We start from the raw sequence: 6,000 nt of genomic DNA on the forward strand, positions 1-6,000 counted from the left end.
AGGCCAAAGTTATCGTTTCTTAAAGTTTGGGGATGTGATGCTTATGTCAAAAAGCTTCAGCCTGAAAAGCTGGAACCCAAAGCGGAAAAGTGCGTCTTCATAGGTTACCCAAAAGAGACAGTTGGGTACACCTTCTATCTCAAATCCGAGGGCAAAGTGTTTGTTGCTAAGAACGGAACTTTTCTCGAGAAGGAGTTTCTCTCGAGAGAATTGAGTGGGAGGAAGATAGAACTTGACGAGGTTGTCGAACCTCTCATCCCTCTGGATGGTGGCGCAGGGCAAGGGGAAACCTCTGTCGTTGCGACGCCGGTTGAGGAGGAAGTTAATGATGATGATCATGAAACTCCAGTTCAAGTTTCTGTTGAACCACGCAGGTCAACGAGATCACGCGCTGCTCCAGAGTGGTACGGTAATCCCGTCTTATCAATCATGTTGTTAGACAACAATGAACCTGCGAATTATGAAGAAGCAATGGTGGGCCCGGATTCCAACAAATGGCTAGAAGCCATGAAATCCGAGATAGGGTCCATGTATGAGAACAAAGTGTGGACTTTGGAGATACTACCTGAGGGCCGTAAGGCTATTCAGAACAAATGGATCTTTAAGAAGAAGACGGACGCTGACGGTAATGTGACCGTTTATAAAGCTCGACTTGTGGCAAAAGGTTTTTCACAAGTTCCAGGAGTTGACTACGATGAGACTTTCTCACCCGTAGCGATGCTTAAGTCCGTCAGAATCATGTTGGCAATAGCTGCATTTTTCGATTATGAAATCTGGCAGATGGATGTCAAAACGGCGTTCCTTAACGGTTTCCTTAAGGAAGAGTTGTATATGATGCAACCCGAAGGTTTTGTCGATCCTAAGAATGCTGACAAGGTGTGCAAGCTCCAGTGATCCATTTATGGACTGGTGCAAGCATCTCGGAGTTGGAACAAACACTTTGATGAGGTGATCAAAGCATTTGGGTTTATACAAGTGGTTGGAGAATCTTGTATTTACAAGAAAGTGAGTGGGAGCTCTGTGGCGTTTCTAATATTATATGTGGATGACATATTACTGATTGGAAACAACGTAGAGCTTTTGGAGAGCATAAAAGGTTACTTGAATAAAAGTTTCTCTATGAAGGACCTAGGAGAAGCTGCTTACATTCTAGGCATTAAGATCTATAGGGATAGATCAAAATGCGTGATAGGACTTTCACAAAGCACATACCTTGATAAAGTTTTGAAGAGGTTCAAAATGGAACAGTCCAAGAAAGGGTTCTTGCCAGTGTTACAAGGTACGAGATTGAGTAAGACTCAGTGCCCAGCAACTGATGAAGATAGAGAGCATATGCGCTCCGTCCCCTATGCTTCAGCCATAGGTTCTATCATGTATGCGATGCTGTGCACTAGACCGGATGTTAGCCTGGCCATAAGTATGGCAGGAAGGTTCCAGAGTAATCCAGGAGTGGATCACTGGACAGCGGTCAAGAATATCCTGAAATACCTGAAAAGGACTAAGGAGATGTTTCTCGTGTATGGAGGTGACGAAGAGCTCGCCGTAAAAGGTTACGTCGATGCAAGCTTTGACACAGATCCGGACGACTCTAAGTCGCAAACCGGATACGTATTTATTCTTAATGGGGGTGCAGTAAGCTGGTGCAGTTCCAAGCAAAGCGTCGTAGCAGATCCTACATGTGAAGCGGAGTACATGGCTGCCTCGGAGGCGGCTAAGGAGGGTGTCTGGATGAAGCAGTTCATGACGGATCTTGGAGTAGTGCCAAGTGCGCTGGATCCAATAACCTTGTTCTGTGACAACACGGGTGCCATTGCCTTAGCAAAGGAACCACGGTTTCACAAGAAGACCAGACACATCAAACGACGCTTCAACCTCATCCGCGACTACGTCGAGGAGGAGGACGTAAATATATGCAAAGTGCACACGGATCTGAATGTAGCAGACCCGCTGACTAAACCTCTTCCACGGCCAAAACATGATCGACACCAGAACTGTATGGGTGTTAGATTTATTACAATGTAATTCACATGGTGATGTGAGGGCTGGATTATTGACTCTAGTGCAAGTGGGAGACTGTTGGAATTATGCCCTAGAGGCAATAATAAATGTAGTTATTATTATAATTCCTGTATCAAGATAATAGTTTATTATCCATGCTATAATTGTATTGAATGAAGACTCATTTACATGTGTGGATACATAGACGAAACACCGTCCCTAGCATGCCTCTAGTTGGCTAGCCAGTTGATCAATGATAGTCAGTGTCTTCTGATTATGAACAAGGTGTTGTTGCTTGATAACTGGATCACGTCATTGGGAGAATCACGTGATGGACTAGACCCAAACTAATAGACGTACCATGTTGATCGTGTCATTTTGTTGCTACTGTTTTCTGCGTGTCAAGTATTTATTCCTATGACCATGAGATCATATAACTCACTGACACCGGAGGAATGCTTTGTGTGTATCAAACGTCGCAACGTAACTGGGTGACTATAAAGAGGCTCTACAGGTATCTCCGAAGGTGTTAGTTGAGTTAGTATGGATCAAGACTGGGATTTGTCACTCCGTGTGACGGAGAGGTGTCTCGGGGCCCACTCGGTAATACAACATCACACACAAGCCTTGCAAGCAATGTAACTTAGTGTAAGTTGCGGGATCTTGTATTACGGAACGAGTAAAGAGACTTGCCGGTAAACGAGATTGAAATAGGTATGCGGATACTAACGATCGAATCTCGGGCAAGTAACATACCGAAGGACAAAGGGAATGACATACGGGATTATACGAATCCTTGGCACTGAGGTTCAACGATAAGATCTTCGTAGAATATGTAGGATCCAATATGGGCATCCAGGTCCCGCTATTGGATATTGACCGAGGAGTCTCTCGGGTCATGTCTACATAGTTCTCGAACCCGCAGGGTCTGCACACTTAAGGTTCGACGTTGTTTTATGCGTATTTGAGTTATATGGTTGGTTACCGAATGTTGTTCGGAGTCCCGGATGAGATCACGGACGTCACGAGGGTTTCCGGAATGGTCCGGAAAGGAAGATTGATATATAGGATGACCTCATTTGATTACCGGAAGGTTTTCGGAGTTACCGGGAATGTACCGGGAATGACGAATGGGTTCCGGGAGTTCACCGGGGGGGGGGGGTAACCCACCCCGGGGAAGCCCATAGGCATTGGGGGAGTCACACCAGCCCTTAGTGGGCTGGTGGGACAGCCCACAAGTGCCCAATGCGCCAAGAGAAGAAAAATCAAGAGGAAAGAAAAAAAAAAAGGAAGGAGGTGGGAAGGGAGGGGGACTCCTCCCACCAAACCAAGTCCAACTCGGTTTGGGGGGGCAGTCCTCCCCCCCTTGGCTCGGCCGACTCCTTGGGGGGTCCTTGGACCCCAAGGCAAGGCCCCCCTCCCTCCTCCTATATATATGGAGCTTTTAGGGCAGATTTGAGACGACTTTCTCACGGCTGCCCGACCACATACCTCCATAGTTTTTCCTCTAGATCGCGTTTCTGCGGAGCTCGGGCGGAGCCCTGCTGAGACAAGGTCATCACCAACCTCCAGAGCGCCGTCACGCTGCCGGAGAACTCTTCTACCTCTCCGTCTCTCTTGCTGGATCAAGAAGGCCGAGATCATCGTCGAGCTGTACGTGTGCTGAACGTGGAGGTGCCGTCCGTTCGGTACTAGATCGTGGGACTGATCGCGGGATTGTTCGCGGGGCGGATCGAGGGACGTGAGGACGTTCCACTACATCAACCGCGTTCCCTAACGCTTCTGCTGTACGATCTACAAGGGTACGTAGATCACTCATCCCCTCTCGTAGATGGACATCACCATGATAGGTCTTCGTGCGCGTAGGAAATTTTTTGTTTCCCATGCGACGTTCCTCAACATAGTCGTGAGAGGACACCTTCTGACCCAGGTACTCCTAACTCCCATGGCTTGCCCAAGGCAGCTACCAGGTCCAGAAGGAAGATAAATTCTGATTAAGATGTTGACTTTATCCCTGAGGAATCTGCTCCCCAGAAGCATAAGGAGAAGACCACAATGAGGAAGACTGTGAGGAAGGAGTATGCCATACCTGATGACACTAGAGCTCCAGAAGCTAGGCTTGCAAAGAAGCCAGGTCAGAATAGAGCCGGAAAGAGGATTGTCCATGCTGTTGGGAGGACAACCTCAATGTATGAAGATCCATCAGAAGCTGTTGATGATGAGGAGGAAGAAATTCTAGCTGAGATCCCTCCTCCCAAGAAGACAAAGTTGATGGCTGATGCTATGCCTAAGAAGACTGCCCCAAAGCCTTCAACACCTAAGGCTAAGAAGTATGTAGCTCCCAAGAGGACTGCAAAGGATATTCCTGCAGCTGAAAAGAACAAAGACTCTACATCCAGAGATTTTGTTGTAGAGGAAGATGAGGATGCCCCTATGCTTATGAAGTTGAGAGTTCATTTGCCAACCCATGATGCTTATCACCCTGCTGCTGAGGACATGCAGAAGAGGAGAGATATAGGTTTGAGGAAATGGAGATCTGTTGATCCATATGCTGTGAGAAGGAGAACTGTTGTTGATCCTCGCTTTCACACAAAGGAGCAACAAGATTTCTATGAGACTGTGTTGCTTGATAAGAGTCCAGCAGCCAGCGACATGAGATATGTCGATAGGGAATACATCAAGGCCAATGAAGATTATTTTCCCCATGTGAGAGAAATTTTCAGGATGGTTGATATTGAAGATTTTGTTGGCAAAGAGATGACTGCTTGGAATGATGAGATGATCATGCAATTCTATTCCATCGCTCACTTCTATTCTGATGGAAGAATTGTTTGGATGACTTAGGGTCACCGGTATGAGTCTACAGTTGATGAATGGGCCACTATCATTGGTGCACCAAAGGCACAAGAAGGAGATTTGGCATGGGTAGAAGAGAATTGTTTGGATGGATTGGAATATCTAGATCTCAACACATGAGTAGGTGACTCTCTCTCATAAAACTGGATATGGCAAGTGTGTGTGTGAGTATGTTATGAGTGCTTCCTCTGCGAATGAGAGATGGTGAAGGGGTATATATAGGCATCTCCCAAAATCCAACCGTTACAACATTATTACCCAACTCGATGACAGTGAAATGAATCTCGGTGGTACCGAGTTGCACTAAGTGTGGCAACTTTTGAATTCTCGATGAGACCGATATATGAATCTCGGTGGTACATATTCGATGGCCTAGGGCAGCTTCCAAATCTCGATGGTATCGATTTCAAACTCGGAAATTCTGATTCTTAAAACAGAGATACGAGAGAGTTGGTCACTGACTTTTGGTGGCACTGGTATGAAAGTTGATGGTACCGAGAGATTAGAGTTTGGCAAAGGTTCCGTCACTAGAAAAATTGGTAGGGCCGAAATGGAATTCTTGGTGACACCGATTTTGATGTGAAGGCTTTGGACGCAGATATTTGTGAGAGAAATGCCGAGTATTTTTGGTGGCTATCTTTAAACACTTGAGCAACCAATTCATTATAAATACCTCACCCCCTTTTAATAGTATCGACTTTCCTATGGACTCAAAAGTGATTTCTCATAAATATAAAATGTAGAGTCCTCTTGCCTAAAGTTTGGCCAATCCTATCGCTTTCCTTGCACCAAGAGTTTCTCCTCACAATACTTTAGCCAATGCATCTTTGATTTTTTCTGAAATAAGCTTAGATGGAATTATTAGTTCAATGCTACATATGTTGTTATTAATTATTAAAACCACCTTAGGAAGCAATTGTGCTTTCAGGTAGCTGCTAGCGGTGACCGCCATGACCGTTACCCCATCGGTTTTTGTTGTCGCCATGCCACCGGCGGCCGCCTTGGCCGTCACCGCACCATCATACGCCTCGTTCGCCACCACACCTTCGTCCTCCTTGGCAGCCACCCCACCATCAGCCGCCGGGGCAATCACCCGCTCCGCCACCGCGGTCCGAAGGCGGGAGTAGGAGGCAGCCGTAGAAGCCC

This window comes from Hordeum vulgare, chromosome 3H (genome assembly GCF_904849725.1).
Source record: "Hordeum vulgare subsp. vulgare chromosome 3H, MorexV3_pseudomolecules_assembly, whole genome shotgun sequence".
Classification (NCBI taxonomy): domain Eukaryota; kingdom Viridiplantae; phylum Streptophyta; class Magnoliopsida; order Poales; family Poaceae; genus Hordeum; species Hordeum vulgare.